Here is an 18,605-nt window from a genome sequence, read left to right on the forward strand (position 1 = left end):
GTGACAGTTTGTTTTTTTATGGAATTTTCTTTTTAAGCCATTGGTACCTGTTGAAACATACCCATTAGTATGTCTTAAGAAAATGAAAGAAAAATAAGAAAATTTGGTGTTAGGGTTGTAAAGACTAGGTACCCTATGACTTAGAGTATGAGTCATAACCTCTAGTATGAGTCCTAGTGAGACTCGTAAAGTTAGACTATGTATAAGAAATGGTCACTAGTTAGGTAAATAGTCCATCTAATGAGTATTTATGTTATAGAATGACTTGTTACCAATACCCATTGTCTAACCAGAATAATTCCATTCATATTTGACTCTTTCTAGGCATTACGATTCCTTATTATGAGTCGTATAATCAAACTATGACTTGTGAGATGAGCTGTAATGTTAACAGAACTCACACTCATTGGTGTTTACTTCTAACTTATGGAACTTGGGTACTCAAGTGGATCTTAGCACTGTTTATGACCCTCAAACTGATGGGAAGTTAGAGTGGAGATACTACCCAGTAGAGGAGGCTACATGAGAGATCAAGAGCAATATGCAGGCCCAGTATCCTCACATGGTCGATTCCTTAGGTACATGTTAATCCTTTTAGTTCCACAAATAAAATTTCTTTGTGTAGCACATATTTTAATGACCCTTGAGGTTAAATTCTACTTTTTCATAAATTTTTCCCATTTAGAGCTTTCCTATAGTTGCCCTAAGTTATTTATGACTTGTTGGAGCTACAATTTTAGTTACCAGGAAGTTCATTTAGCTTGAAGTGCCAAATTCCCTATTATGAGGTCTTTACCGGTAAGGATTGGCTATCAAGAATAAAATTTAGCTTAACGACCAGGTATGCCAATTATGATATCTTCATTATATCCAAAACATTGATTTTAGGATAAGGGACCTTTGGTTTGGGTCCCAAAGCCTCTGAACTTATTTCTGGCTATTGGTTGGAATTTGATAAAAATGACCCTTGAGTATGGGCTGCACATTTCATAAAAACTACCCTAGATCAAAATTTTAATGGTGTCATTGAGTTCGTAATGTCAAATTAAATAGGGTAGCATAATTCTTTTTCATTCATGAGATTCCATTTGAATCTCTAAGGGTCAGTGGAAATTTAGAGTTTTCAAAGTTTCATCTGGTGTAACTCAATTGGTGCATCCGCTTAAGCAACCAAAGTTTTCATAAGCAGAGGCCACTTAAGTGGCCAGCCAGTCGCTCTAGCGACCAAGTCCTACACTATCGGGTCATATAAGTGGGACCCTTACTGCTAAATCAGGTGTTGCTTATGTAATGACTTAAATTTTTGTGATTTATGTGAAATATTTATTTCTATATAATTTGACCATTTTACCCCTCCTCGTGGTTACATTGTGGGAATTCTAGGGTGTGGGGATGATTTCCATAGTTCCCAGTGTATTTCATTCTATTTTATGCGAGATTTGAGTTTTTGATGGTCTTAAAGGTTTATTAGTTAACTTGGATCGACATCTTTTGATCTTTGCATCGGATGGCAAGATAGATTATGCCAATAGATTTGGAACCCCAATTTTAAGTTGGAAACATGGTTGGTATGGTTTTACAACTTTTACATCTCATTTCAACCCGTTGCTTGGAAAAATAGCAATTTGGGTTTTGGAGGTCAACTTTGTGAAAACAATGTTTGTTCGAAAATTTAATTTCTCCATTGAGTTTTGAGCATCGAATTTTATAGAGTAGCATAGTTCGTTTGTGTACTCAAGATTTTGGATTAATCCTGAGGGTCCGCAGAGACTTAGAATTCTTCAAGTCTCCAACTGGTGCACCACTTAGCTAGTGCACTCACTTAACCAATACTTTGGCCTCTTAAGTGACATGGTGTAATGGTAAAAATATCTCCTAAGAGACAATAGGGTTGCTTAAGCAAAAGCATGTTAAGCAATGGTCTAGTCGCTTAAGTGAAACTGGTACTCCAAACGCCTGTCGCTTAAGAGACAATATGGCCGCATAATCAATAAGGTGAGATCACTTAAGCAATGCCTGGTATATTAAGCAATATCCTCCTATGCCATCCAATAGTCGTTTCGGCAATGCTTGGGAGTTTTGTTTCCTTTATTCATGATTTCTACACTATTTTTAGACTTGGAGCGTGGGAATCAAGCTTTTGAGCATTTACTTCCATTTCTAATCTTGGTTAAGTTCCAAACTCCTATTTCAACTACTTTTCTTTGAATTGTATTATTTAAACTTTGTTAAAACTTAGAATTATGGTCAAATTTGAGAATTTTGGCCCAGAAGGCCTAAAAATAATATTTCTAACATTTAAACCCTAATTTACCTCCTATTTTCATTTGGGTTTCCTTCTATGAGTTCCTTTAATATTAGGAAATATGTTTTTGGGTCAAAAATTATGGTTTTACCTTTTTTTTTCAAAAACCCATTTTGGGGGTCCATTTTGGCCTTGTTTCAAGAATAGGCAATACGGATATCGTTGATTTTATTTTGTAGCTTAGATTTTATATTTATTTATTTTAGTTGATTTTGGGTCCGTTCATGAGGAAAAGGCTCCATATAGAGGGATATTTGGTCTGATATTCAGTATTTGAGGTAGGCTATGCCTTAGCTTTCTTCAAACTGGGTTGGTTAGTTAATATTGGTACAAAATCATGTTAAGGGTATGGGAACCAATAATGAAAATGGCCTTATTGTTGTGTTGTTCCTGTGTGGGGGGCCTATATCACTGTTAATTGGTGGTTTTCTGACATTATTTGCTATGCATGACCGTGTTGGATTTTATTTAATATTGTTGGCCTTGCGTATGTGAATTTAGTTGCACCTTGTTTGATAAAAAAAGCCTAATTTGGTATCAATGGTATGTTTTGGTGTATTTTACTCTATTGGCATATGGATTATGTTGGATTTGATGGATAGTTGGAATATTGAGTGGATTTTTGGCTCACTTGGTTAATATATTGGTTGAATATGAAAATTCTCATTCTGGTTGGTTGTGATCATTAAATCCTCATATCATGTACATTCATGAAATATTGGTTCGCCTATAAAAATACTGGAAATACTAGTTTTTTCTATTAGAAAATGTGACATTTTTAAAACCCTGGATGTGTCAAAGAGAAGATATGGATATAGATTGTATATGGGTTGACGAACCCTCCATGGGTCCTACCTCATAAAGCTTTAGCTCGGTAGGTGTATACGAAGGTTGTGTGATGACCTCGTGCATCACATCATCAACAAGACCACCACTACGATCATCATCATAATCATCTTTATTGCACTTTATATATTGTTCTTATGCTATGATTATATTTCTGCCTTTAACTTGATATATGTTCATTTGTTATATCTTCCTATACTTGTATTTGATATACGTGTATATTTGTTCTACTTTTCTCAACCTTTATTTGTTATATATGTGTATACTAGAATTATTAGTGAAAATGGTGTTGGCTATTATCTGGGACATTTTTTTGTTGCAGGTGATATGGCCATTGTGTGTATTTTGTATGCTTTATTTTCTACTTTCATCAGTTGGCCTATGATACCTACTGAGTACAAGTGGAGCGTACTCACCCCTACTGCATCCTTTCGGTGTAGATCCAGGTAGTAGTGCACCCCACGATAGTTGACTGAGGCGATACTTAGAGCATATTCAAGATAGCAGATGACCTATGCTTTCGGAGTTGGCTATTACCTTTTGACAACTAGACTATGTCTTTATTTGTTTTAAGAGATAATGTTTATCTTTTTTAGATATCTTATGTATTTTGACTTAAAGTTGTATTAGTTAGTTATTACATTGAGACACCAGGTTTTGGGCTATGGTATGGTATCTTGACTATGTAAGTTGGCTTTTAATATATATGTGTGGCTCTGCTCCATTATAGAAGTCTTGCCTTGGGTTTTTTATTGATGTCTCATTGTATATCAGTATGGGTGATAGGTTTGATTGTCAAGGGTCTCCGCGAAATATGCCAAAATGACCCTTGGTTTTTGGTCATGACAAATTAGTATCAGAGTGACAGGGTTCATTGTTCTCAGTAGTGTAAGAATGGGATGTCTAATAGAGTCTTGCAGATTGGTAGGTAGATGTTCATGGTTGTCTTTGAAAAGATATAAGATGTCTTAAGAAAACTTCACTTATTTTATTTTACATAATGTGTATATTTCATACCTTGTGTTCTAAGTCACATTTCACTCTTGCATAGATGGTGAGGACTAGTTCAAGAGAGGCTATAGATTTATATCCATTATCTGAGGAGAGAGCTCAGTCTAGAGGGCGAGTTGCCAGTCATGGATGGGAACAAGGATCTTCCCCATCCAGATATAGCACTAGGAGTTTTTCCCCTGAGCATCGAGATGAGCATGTTAGAGATATAGGTCTTAAACCAGTTACACTAATTTCTTCTACCCCAATCTTGAAAGGGCTACTGGTTTGCTTGTTGACCCATTGGGAGGGTACTCCTTTGAGTGCACTTAGTGGTCCTCCATCTCTGAGTATTGTGCCCCATTCGTTACTAGAGTCTTCTTAAGGTGTTCCTCTAGTTCCTAGTATGGATCCTTCTGTTATACTGATGTCGCATAAATTATACCCTCCAAGAAGATACAATATGGTCGTTGTCAAATTATAGTAACCCTAATAGGTTGGAGTAGATCCCATAGTAAATAGGTCGAATATATCTCTTAAACTTGTTGAAGTCACTGGTGTGAGTGCATAACATAAATAAACTTCACTTGAAAATCTAATATAACATCATAGGAGTTTTTATAGATTACATAAAAATCCTAAGAATCCAAACAAAAACGAACATAGAAAATGAGGTCGGTTGCCAATTACCCCAGGTTAGTGGCCATCATAAGTGACACTTACCCCATGTAAGTGGCCACTGTAAGTGACAGAAGCTTCTTAAATCTTCAGCTTCTCTGAACCTTCAGTCTGTGATACTTATGATGGCACTTATAGGGCATAAGTGGAACGTATCCCATGTAAGTGACCCATCATAAGTGTCAGTCAAAATTTCATCTTTCAGATTCACTAAACTTTGACTTTCTACAACCTACACCTCCCCACCTACGCCACGTAGGTGGAATCGTAAGTGGACCATTCTGTAGTCCTATATACTTTTCTTCATTTTAAGCTCTGAAACCTAGTTTCCTGCAAAACACAACACAAATACACATTATAACTACCAAAATGAGCTAAAGTACTTGCATATTTTCCAATTTTAAGCATCGAAAGAGCCATGAAACGATGGCACATCAACATCCTCAATATAGAACATTTTTAAGTCCTCGTGCAACAAAAACATAACATGATTCTTAACATAGAGAAACCTAAGATACTTATGGAAGTCAATCTCAAATTTTGCTCAAAAACATCACTCCCTCTTATTTTAACTTTTCAAAACCAATTGTGTGAATCAAAGTAGCCGAACAATGTGATAGAAGTCAAGCTATGGAATTATGTTAGCAACACATAATAAAGAATATATAAAAATTACACTACCTAAATAGATAGGCAGCTAGCAACACAACCCATACACCATCACAATAAAGAAGTCCCACTCATTCATTAGAATAATGCATGTTAATGTGGGAACAATCATGAGACACTCACACTCATAAGGAAGTTCCATCAATGTTCTCAAAATTCCATAGGATTGCCCTTATTTTCCTTACTTTAGTTTTCAGACAGTTAAGTTAGGATCACTGTAGGACTTTTCTCGGCTTGTGACATAGGCTTGGAGGTTGGTGTGGTACTTTTTAAAATTTAGTGACTAAGCCTCCTTGGAACTACAATTACATTTCGAGGCCCATTTTTTAACAAACATTTTTTTATTCCCCCTTATTTCTCCCTTTTTATTCTTTATTGCTCATTTAGGTTGGTTTCTTATTTTCTTTCTTTTTCATTTTTATTTTTATTTTCTTTTTTATTATCTTTTTATTATTTTTTTACCACAGCCAACCCTATTTTATTTTTCTCTTATTTACATTGTTCTTCATACCTAATTTTTATCACATACTCCAATTATAGCCATCCTCAACTTAGACAGTTTGCTTGAGTTGAGGTTCAAAATGTCCAAGGAGGATCAAGGCCAAAATAGGTTCATTGTAATTCAAATGGGTAGGTGACAAGTGAAAACAATAAAATTGGTCTATATAGGCTTAAAATAGGATAAAGGAATACTTATTCATATTTGGAAGGTGATTTAGGCTAAGAGTGGACTAAGTTAAAAAATGACCTTGATCCTTTCCTAACCAACTATCCTACAACCTAGAAAAGTTCTAGATTCAACACGTAATGGGAACTAAGTAAGCATCTACACACGCATAGCATAGGGTTGCACCAAAAACTACTACCTATCTGGTTCATGTAAATGCTAATTATGATTATTATGTCCCTAATCTTAATGCCATAATGGGATTTTCAGTGGTCACATATATACACATATCACACAGTTTAAAAACAATTTTTATTGAGGGGTATTAATTTTCTAACACATTTAAACATAAACACAAAACATATCAACTTCTCGTAGGCATTTATTTTCCTCCTAGTAAAAAAAAACAATACAAAACATTATGAAACTAACACAATACATCCTAAACATGCCGTCTCTACTAAGGAAAAACTCTGGGGAATAGAGAAACAATAATAAAAACCCCAAGAGGACATCTGGACCTAGAAGTAGACCCACTCTCATCAAATAGACATGCATTGTCCTCAATTTATTAGGACGCCACAAACTAAGAGAGTTAGGTACATACTTATGGAACCTTACGTGCATTGATTTGACATTAATAATACTAACACAAATTAATGCAAATGCACAAATAAAAAGAAACCTTGGGTTTCCTCCCAAGCAACTCTTGGTGTAACATTGTGGCACAATGCGGGTACCTTGATTACTCAGAATTCATCAAGGTAGCCAAGGGGTTGGCCTCTAGGGATATCAACATAACTTATCTCTGAAACCACTCTTATTTCAGTTGGTTGTTTCATGGTTCTGCGAACAATAAATGTGACCTCCTTATTATTCAGCCTGACCTTAAGCTCCCCTTTCTCCATATCCATCAATGTTCTACCTGTGGCTAAAAATGGTCTTCTAAAAATTATAGGCATCTTAAAATCAACTTCATAATCCGAGACAGTAAAGTCATCCTGAAAGATGAAGTTGTCCGCCATTCCCAAAACATTTAATGATATACCCATAGGTCTTTTCATTGTATGATCTGCCCCTTATCATCATTTCTTAGGGAGGTCTCAAGCCCAACTATTTGATCACTATCAGCAGTATCAAGTTAATGTAGGCAACCAAGTCATACAAAGCTCTAGAAAATCTAGATATCGGATGATGCACTGTATCGTGAAAGCGCAGTGATTATTTTTCTTTTGTACTAGAGATTTGGATGTAATAGCACTACAATAATGCAACCCACCAACATCCTCATAGTTAACAACTCTTTTCTTGTCACCAAATCCTTCATGAATTTTGCATACCCATAAATCTACTCAAGAGCTTTAAGAAGAGACATATTCAAAATCAACTCTTTTAGCATAGTAATAAATATTTTGTACCTCTCTATTTCTTTGTTTTGCTTCAACCTTTGCGGAAATATTGAGGGAGTCATGGAATGGCTTTAACTACAAGCTAAATTTTTTTTCCTTTTCCTTTATCCTTCTCAACACGCTTATCAACACCTATCAATTTTGTACTGACTCCTACTAATAACTAATTTTTTAGATTTTGCTTTAAGTGTCTCATCTAAATCAACAACATCATTCCTAGCTTCATCAACTACTGACATGGGACAATCAATGGTGGCCTTACTACTCTGAGTAGTGATGGATAAAAAGTGATTGTTATTCTTTGGATTCTGTATAGTATTACTCAGAAGAGTGCCTAGTTTATGTTGATTCAATGTGGATGACATTTTGCCAAATTATTGCCCAAGTTGTTTGATTGCAGTAGCATTCGATTCTACTTTTTAGCTGAATCCAAAAATATTTTTATTAATCTTCTTAAGGAAATTTTCTTGACCTTACTAATCCTTTACCAGCTTAGACAACATAGCCTCCATTCATGAATCTGCATCACTATTCATTGGCAGAACATAAACCCCACTCTTCTTCATGTACATCCTTACACCTCCAGTCACTATCTCGCTCTGCTATACTCCTTGTATAACAATAGTAGTTTCAACCTTGATTTATTTACCTCGAGTTCCAATTATCTTGAGCAGACAATTGGCCCTCGATTCAAAAACCCGCCAACTCTCTATCTAGGTACTTTGCCGCTTCATTCACATTACAATCATAAGACATAGAAGATTTACCTTATGCACCCATAGTTATTAACCTTCTCAGAATTCATAGTTGTGAACTGCTTCATCAATTACCTAATCTCCATCCTTAGTTGTGCAACCTTATGAGCCATCGAATCTTCTTCAATTCCATGCTCTCTGGAAGAACCTATGACTTAAGTCTTGACACCTCTCTTTGCCTCTTGAATATGTCACCCTCGATTGGTAAGATAGATCTGATCTAACATATCTGATGTTTCTTCCTAATGTAGGTTTATGAATGTTGCGCCAATAATAGTATCCACCATAGATTTGGAACTAGTATTTTGGGCATGATATAAAATCTCCAGCAGATTTATCCCAAAAATTTAGTGATTAGGCACCATTATCAACTTCTTCTTAAACCAAACCATACCTCATTGATGTCGCCCAAAACTAACCACCATAAAAGTATGCCGCTGTCGATTTCAAATATAGTAACCCAAACTAGGTTGGGGTCGATCCCGCACAAAATGCATGGAATTATATCTCAAACTTCAAATCACCGGCAATGTGGCAAAGTAAGTGGGGGATTTGAAAGTTAGTAGTAACACATAACCAAACTTTAGTGCTTGAGGTTGGACATGATACAATACGAACACTAGGACTATGTTCCTCCTGGCTTCTGACTCCGTAAGTTTCTTATGTTCAATTTACCTAGTCCACTACCCTGCATGCAAAGTTAGACAAGCTATGTATTATCAACTTTCTTATAAATGTGTTGATTAATCTCAACCTTTACCTTTTGGGTCTCAGGGCATCACCTTCATATCCCTTGTCCTTTACCCCAGCACAACTATTACCTTTTGAGTCTCAATTTGATTATACGAGGGTTGATAGCCTCAAATCACTATAGTAACCCTCTATTCCTAATCTCAAACTCCCTTGTAAGGATGATCTCAAATAAAGGAAATTTCTAAGCTTTTGTAGTAGCTTAGGAGATAATTAATATGAAGAAGATTATAATACACGCAGTCACAGTAATCTAGATGAGTATCCCAATTGTCCTACATTGTAAATCCAACAAGATTCCCACAGCCCTAGTTTAGAAATTTTGCCGCTCATGGTTATGAAACTATCCAAAGAATTCAAAGAACAAAACATTAAATCAATTACGTAAGAATGAAAAGAATAAAATCAAAAATCTCCAATTGATTACAAAAAAAAAAACAAGAAAAAAGTATCAAGTACCAAAATACGTAAAAGTATGTAAAGAAATATCAAAAGTTCATAAAATATTACAAAAGTACCATAAGGGTATTTACAGAGTGTCAAAATAACAAAGGAAACCTAGCCAAATGAAATTAGGAATTTTAAGTCGGCAGTGGTCACACCATTGGAAACAGTCATTAGGACTGGTTATGACTCGTAGCTGGCTATCGTAGCCCTATTTTGTCTTTAGTGTTCATGACTCGTTATGTGTCCTTATAGTCGTAGAATACTACTCATAGTTATTCCAGTGAATTTCCTCTTTCAAAACTTCTAAGTATGTTGTCAGGACCACTCCTTACCATGAGTCGTAGTCATTCTTATGACTCGTGGTCTTCACTCAATACCACTGCAACCTCTTTTTTCAATCGTCAAGAGTTTTGGCCACTATGCTCAGTATGGTTGTTTACCATGACTCGTAGTCACTCCTTACAAGTCGTGGTCAGTTTATACTTAACTCTTTCAGTTCAGCTTATGCCACTTTTAACATCACGGGTCTGGCTACAAGTCGCAAGGTTACTTAAAAACTCGTAGCTTGATTAGTACTTAAACTTTTTAGAGATTCTTCTTTAATTTTTCATTCCAGGCCATTTTTAACCTAATTTACCTGCAACACATACAAAACACCCTTAATATTTTGATAAAACAACCTAAGTTAATGCATATTTTTGCTGTTTTAAGCATTGAATTTTCCATGAAACCTCGACACATCAACACCCTCAATTTAGAACGTTTGCATGTCCTCAGGAAAAGATACATTTCAAAAAAACAAAAATAAACACGATGCTTAACTAGGAAGTTCCTAAGATACCTTTTGCACTCAATTATCAAGTTTGAGTTAAAACACATTAACCCCTCCTATTATTAGCTTTTAAGAGACCAACTAAGTATATTGATGAAGTAAAATCGTGTGACACTATGGAATCAAGTGATGGCATTACATTAGCAACAAACAACCATACATATAAAAATTTCACTACCCAAACACATAAGCAACCTAACAACACAACCCATGTACCCTCACAATCAAAGAAGTCCCAATCGCTCAGCTAGATCAACATATTAATGTCGAGATGGTCAAGAGACACTCTCACTCTTAAAGAACTTCTAATCACTGTGCATAGAATTCCATAGGCTTGGTCTTATTTTCCTTACCTAAGTTTTTGGACAATCAGGTGAGGATCACTATAGGACTTTATATGGCTTGTAATGTAGGCTTGGGAGATAATATGATATATTTTGAATTTTTAGTGATTTATCCTCCTTGTCACTGCTATTACTCTGGGGTCCACTCAGTTAACCAAATTTTCATTCATTCGCCCTTATATCTCCTTTTTTAATATTTTCCTGCTTATTCAGGATGGGTGTGGTTTCTTTTATTCTTTTCCTATTTTTTTAAAAGATTTTCTTTTTCTTTTTTACTTTATTTTTTCACCACACCTAATCCTACTTACTTTTCAATTTACACCCTTTCTTTATTCCCATTTCTATTTGCACACCTCTATGCTATCCACCCTCAACTTAGGCAACTTACCTGATTTTAGCTACACTACGTCCAAGGAGGACCAGGGCCAAAACTAGTTTATTGTAGTTAAAAATAGGAAGGTGAATTAGTGTAAACAAAAAATATAGGTCTATTAAGGCTCAAAATTAGGATCAAGGGATGCTTATAATGTTTGGTTGGATATTTAGGATAAAGTGGAATGCTTTAAAAAATGGCCTATGATCCTTTCTTAACCAACTATCCTAAAACCTAATCAAGACAAACTGGGCAAGTTCTGGATTCCACATGAAGCTAATTAGGTAACGCCTCTCACACACATAGTAGAGGGTCATATTGCAAGTTACTATCTATCTGGTTTATACAATTGTTTGTGTAACGCCCCGAATCTGGTACCCAGAATGCTACACAGTGCTTATGACCTCGAAGGACCATAAGCTAACCTATGACTGATATTTGTACATGTATACTGTATAAAATACTTTATAATGCAGAAACATGAACTGAAAGGCCATAAGGATCAAAATTGAGATATAATAGCTGACTAAATATATAACATATGGGTGGGGTATGAAATACCCAAAATGACTAAAATAAACTGACTGAACATGATAGTCTGAAATACCTCTAACTGATTGATCTGTCTAAATAAGGAGTTCATCGCTAACTCTGTGTATTGATATCTGGAATCTATTGATGCACTGGAGCTTGTGTATCTGAACCTCTGGTATAAGACACCATATAGAAAATACGTCAGTACTTTGAATATACTGGTATGCATGTGAGGTAGGCTGAATACATGGGGTTCATATGCATAAACAATACTGGCTAACTAATAAATATGAATGTGAGAATACATTCATGAATACATAGTAACTATGACTGAGATCGTGATAACATGAATTTGCTGATAATTATCATGACTGATACTGAGTTTTGATGAATGATATAACTAATAACATGAGCAACTATATCTGATAGTCCTGAATCTGATGGAACTAGCTTAGTTTCTGTACTATTCAGAGTTGACTATATCTGATAGTCCTGAATTCTGAAGCTGAAACTATTGGAAATAGTTATCTAACTGACATGCCCCAAATAATGCATTATATCTGAGTTAGGGTCCAATCTATAACCCCAATTAGAAGGGTGTCAATACCGTGCCACCGGTAAGGACAAGCTGTGGGTGACCCTCATCTGATAGTGTCCCCTAAAAGAGAATGGTGGAACCCTCATCTGACAGTATTTATTCACCTTATCAAACCTCATCGGATAGTGTTGATGTCTCAACCTATGCTGGCTATATATTTTTGGAATGCAAGGATATCTTCTAAGAATCATACCCTCATCTGACAGTACGTGTCCCCATCCTTGGGTTCACTCGGTACTAATTCCTACACCTATATGATTAGACTCTGAACATGATTAACTAAAAGGTACATTGACTGGGTTTACTGAGTTTTGTGACTAATGGAATATTACTGATATCTGATAACTGACTGAGTTCATGAGTTTACTGAGAGTATTATGATTTTCTGAATTACATGACTGACTGAATTCTACTGAACATGGCTTGACTGAGAGTATCATGAAAACATAACACTGGATATAGGCACACAACTATATTTTTTGGGTACAAGTACCCCCAGGACTTATTGGAAAGAAACTGACAAAGCATGACTTTCTTGAGCACATAATTAACATCATAATCAAGAATTCATTTATTAAAGCATTTCATCAAACATGTGATATGCATACACTTTTACATACATGGGGATTTCATAATATCATTCTAGTTGGGAATTTTTCCTTCATATAGGCATTTAATCAAATACATGGTAGGTATAGTACATGTAGCTAACATTATACAACAATTAAAAATCATGGTTCATCTCTAATTTTACCATTCAAGGGTTTAATCATGGATTCACATGAGGTTATACCTATAACAATAAGTTTCCCCTTAAGATTTTATCCTTAAAACATGGAATAGAATTCAATTGATCATTATCCACATGAACAAAATAGACGCAACATGGAATTCATACAGATTCATATACTTGAACTTTGAAAAGGAGATTCTTGGGCTTCATGGATGAAAAGAGTCCATGAATGAACACTATGCATACCTGGTAATGAGATTCTTGAAGTTCTTGAACTTGAAGGATTGGAATCTATTAGTTCTTGAAGAAGATTTGGATTTTGTTCTGAAGGATTGCTCTTAGGGAGAAAACCCTAATTTTAATGTTGTAGATGAATAATGAATTTAAGAGACTTGGTCGGATATTACTAGGTATATAAATGGGTAGTAAAAGACCAAAAATCCCCTTTAAAAATGACTTAAAAATAACTAAACAGAACCTGAGATGGTCCATTGCTAGATCAATGGTCCGTCTTTTCGACTGTCGTAGGTGGACCAGGAGAGGGACTCACAACCTAAGTAGCGATGCCTTGGGAGACGGTCCATTGCAAGTTTAAAGGTTTGTCAACCTATCTGTCATACCTTATCCAGAAGGTTGCCTTACTACCTTGGCTGCGACAATTTATCCTAGGTCGACAGTCCATCAACCTGGTCGTCGCACCTGGACGATTATGGCAGCTCTGAGTAAAACTTCCATAACTTTTTACTTCGATATCGGATATGGATGAAATTGGTATCATTGGAAATATTATTCAATATACCACATGATAAAAAGTGAAAATCTTAAAAATTCCTCATGTGCAAAAAAGGATTCATCTTTCAAAGAAAACTTCTAACATTCTTGGGATGATTTCAAGTTAATAAAAAATGTAGGGTATTACAATATCTCCCCTTTATGAACATTCATCCTCAAATGAGACTGAGAATGAGAGGAGAAGATAAACTGACTTACATCCTGAACATGAATGACTGAAAAATAATTTCAAGACTAAGATGACTGATAACTAAATATATCACACTGAGCATGCATATCTGATGCTTGTATAACTGATTCATGAATGTATAGCTGAAAGTTCTGATGAACCAAGGTTCTCACAATAAGAATGCATGTCTAGTGCATGATTATATAACTGAACTGATATATGAATTCATGAATGAATATGCAATGGTATTTAATACCAAGTTTGTGATGAAATTTTGAACATGAACTATGTACCAAGCTTTTAACTGAAGTCTGAACATGACACTGAAAAGCTTAAGGAGAATTGTTACCTTGAGCTTGATCTAGTTAGCGGAGAAGAGATTAGGGTACTTGGTTCGCATATCTTCTTTTGCTTCATAAGTAGCTCCCTCAATGGACTAATTTCACCAAAGAATTTTGACTAGAGGAACTTTTTTATTCCTCAGTCTATATAAGTCTAATAGTCTAGGATTTTGACTGGAATCTCCTCATAAGAGAGACTATTCTGAACATCAATGCTATAAATAGGGACTACCACTGATGGGTCACCTACGCACTTCTTAAGCAAGGAGATATGGAAGACTGGATGAACTGAGGATAGATTTGAAGACAACTCGAGCTCATAAGCTACTTTGCCAAAGCGACTGAGAATCTTGAAGGGACCGACATATCGGGGACTGATCTATCCCTTCTTGCCAAACCTCTTCACTACATTCATGGGAGAGATATTTAGATAGATATAGTCACCAATCTCTAACTTGAGATCCTTTCTATGAACATCTGCATAAGACTTCTGTTGGCTCTGGGCAGCTCGAAGTCTTTCTCTAATCAATTGGACTTTTTCTAAGGCATCGAATACTAAGTCGGGCCCTATAACTGAGGCCTGTCTAACTTCAAACAAACCAATTGGAGATCTGCATCTCCTACCATAGAGAGATTTGATTGGAGCCATCCGAATACTGGAATGATAGCTATTGTTGTATGCAAATTCAATCAAAGGCAAGTGGTCATCTCAACTACCCTTGAAATCAATTGTATATGCCCTTTGCGTATCTTCTAGGGTCTAAATGGTCCTTTCTTCTTGACCATTTGTCTGAGGATAAAATACTGTACTGAGATGAACTTAGGTACCAAGACCCTTTTGGAATGCTTTTTAGAAGTGAGAGGTGAACTGGGTACCTCTGTCTGAGATAATAGATACAGGAACACCATGCAATCTAACCAACTCTTTGATGTAGAGTTTCGCATAATCCTCAGCTTAATAAGAGGTATGGACTGGAAGAAAATAAGTTGATTTGGTCATCTTGTCTACAATGACCCAAACTAAATCATGCTAGCGATGAGTAAGAGGAAAACCCATCACAAAGTCCATGTTCACTTCTTCCCACTTCCAAGTAGGAATACTAAATTGCTGCATGAACCCACTAGGCTTCAGATACTCTATCTTAACCTGCTGACATATAGAGCACTTAGCCACAAACTCTCAACATCTCTCTTCATCCCACTCCACTAATAGATTTCATGCAAGTCACAGTACATCTTTGTAGCCCCTGGATGAATAGAGTAGCGCGCACCATATGCTTCTGCAAGAATTTTCTGCCTTAAGTCATCTACACCTGGAACACACAGAAGACCCTAACAACGCAAAACATCATCTCCCCCTTGGGAGAAAACCTCTACTTTCAGATCTTTGACTGACTCTTTCAACTTGACAAGGCTGGGATATCTATCTTGCTTTTATTTTACCTCAGAAACTAGAGATGATTCTAAACTACTCTGGACCCATATATCACCTTCTTTTATATCAACAAAGCGAACGCCTAGTTAGGAAACCTGATGTACTTCCTGAGCTAACTTCTTCTTACTGTCCCCAACATGAACAACACTACCCATAGACAGTCTAATGAGATTGTTGACCACAATTTTGCCTTTCTCAATGATAAAGGACACTCATGTCATAATATTTCAAGAGCTCTAACCACCATCTCTGACAAAGATTGAGATCTTTTTGAGAAAAGACATATTGAATGATCTTATGATTTGTTAACACAATTACATGAACACTGGTTAGATAATGCCGCCAAATCTTTAAGGCAAAAACTATGGCTGATAACTCAGGATCATGAGTAGGATAATTCTTCTCATGGGGTTTAAGTTGTCTGGAGGCATAGGCTATGACCAACCATGCTGCATGAGGACACAACCCAAAACTACTCTGGATGCATCACAATACACTACGAAACCATCTGAACTATCTAGAAGAGCAAAGACTGGAGCTGAGTTGAGTCCAGTCTTTAACTCCTGAAAACTTTTATCACAAGGATATGACCACTGAAAATTGACTTTCTTCTGAGTCAATATGGACATAGGGGATGCATTAAAAAAAATTCCTCAACAAACCATCTGTAATAGCCAGCCAAACCCAAAAAACTCTTGATGTTTGATGGAGAGACAGTTCTGGGCTGGTTTCTTGCCACTTCAATCTTTTGAGGATCTACTCTAATGCCATCACCGAAAATGATATGACTAAGGAATGCTACTGACCCTAGCCAAAAGTTACACTTACTGAATTTGGCAAACAACTGATGATCTTTGAGAGTTTGAAGTATGATTTTGAGATGGTCTGTATGATCACGCTTACTATGGGAATGGACCAAAATATCATCTATAAAGACTATGATGAACATGTCTAAGTACTACTTGAACACACAGTTCATTAGGCCCATGAAATCTGTTGGGGCATTAGTAAGACCAAAGGACATAAACAAAAACTCAATGTGACCATACCGAGTATGAAAACCTATTTTTAGAATGTCACATTCTCTGACTCTATGCTGATGATAGCTGGATCTGAGGTCTATCTTAGAGAAATAACTGGCACCTTAAAGTTGGTCAAATAAGTCATTAATTCTGGGAAGTGGATACTTTTTCTTGACTATGACTTTATTGAGATGACGGTAATTAATACATATTCTGAGAGAACTATCTTTATTGTGCATGAATAAAAATGGTGCACCCCACGGGGACACGCTAGGCCTAATGAATCCCTTATCTAAGAGATCCTTCAACTGCTCTTTTAATTCTCTGAGTTCTGATGGTGACATTCTATTTGGAGGAATAGATATAGACTGAGTATCTGGAAAAAGATTAATGCCAAAGTCTATTTCCCTTTAAGGAGGAATTCCTAGAAGATCTTCGGGAAAGACATCTAAATATTCATTCACTACTGGGACTGATTCAAGTCTGGGAGTTTCAAAAGTAGTGTCCTTAACTCAAACAAGATGATATACACATCCTTTAGATATCATTTTTTGTGCCCAAAGGTAGGAAACAAGCTGACCTCTGAAAGCGGACACACTACCCTTCCACTCTAGGATGGGTTTGCTCGGAAACTAAAACTGAACTATTCTATTTTTGTAGTCAACTGTGGCATAGTAGGAATGAAGCCAATCCATGTCGAGAAAGGCATCAAAATCAGTCATTAATAATTCAACTAAATCTGCTGACGTGACTTTCTAAAATATCATAACTGGGCAGTTCTTGTATACCCACCAAGCTATGATGCTTTTACCTACTGGGTTAGAAAATGAAAAGCGCTCTGCTAGAATTTCAGGACTGACTCCAAAATCAACTACTACTATATAAGGAGTAGAAAAGGACAAAGAAACTTCTGGATCTAGCAAAGCATAAACATGAACATGAAAGATCTGTAACATACCAGTAACCACATCAGAAGAATTTTGTTGATCTTGCCAGGACTGGAAATCATAAAATCTATTTGGGCATTGCTCACTAGTAGCGCTAGAGGTGGAAACCTAATGATTCGGGCGATCAAACTGAGTTAAGGAGCGAAGATGACTCTGATAAACTAACAGAAGGTAGTCTCTGACTCTATGGCCTGGCTTACCACAATCGAACTAGACATCAATGCTAGCTCTGCAACCACATTCAGTATCGTTGACCTACACTCATTGACCATACTATCATTCACCCCAGAAACAAACTTACTCATCTTGGCCCTTCTGTCTGCAACCACATGAGAGGCATATCTGGCTAATTGAGTAAACCTAAGAGAATACTCTTTCACCATTATATTGCCCTTTCTGAGGTTGACGAATTCTAATACCATAGCTTTTCTCAGCTCTAAGGAAAAGAAACTCTCTAAGAATGCGGTGACAAACTTCTCCCACTCAATAGGCCCTGCATCATCTGGCCATTCTGACTTCTATTGCTTGTACCATGTATGAGCAATATCCTGTAACTGATATGTAGCTAGCTAAGCACTTTCAATAGCTGACACCCCATAACGTTAGTAACCTTCTAAACTTGATCAAAGAATTCTTGAGGGTCCTCATTTGACTTAGACCTAAGAAAGGATGAAGGATTCATTCAGGTGAAGTCCTGAATCTTGGATGCAACTGAATTAGCCACTGGGTTAGCCAAAATGACTGCTGGTCATTGATTCTAAGTAGCAACTGACTAGGCAAGAGTAGTGAATGCAGCTCTGAACTCTACATAAGAAACATGTTTGCCCAAAGGTACTTCGGGCTGAGACGCTAACTGATTCTTATTTTTTCTTTTTGTAGGCATATTCTATAGAAGAAATGGACAAATAGATTCGACTGAGAGATTGACTTGAGACTATGTCCACTAGCACGATATGAATTCTAGAAGAA

This window comes from Capsicum annuum, chromosome 11 (genome assembly GCF_002878395.1).
Source record: "Capsicum annuum cultivar UCD-10X-F1 chromosome 11, UCD10Xv1.1, whole genome shotgun sequence".
Taxonomy (NCBI): domain Eukaryota; kingdom Viridiplantae; phylum Streptophyta; class Magnoliopsida; order Solanales; family Solanaceae; genus Capsicum; species Capsicum annuum.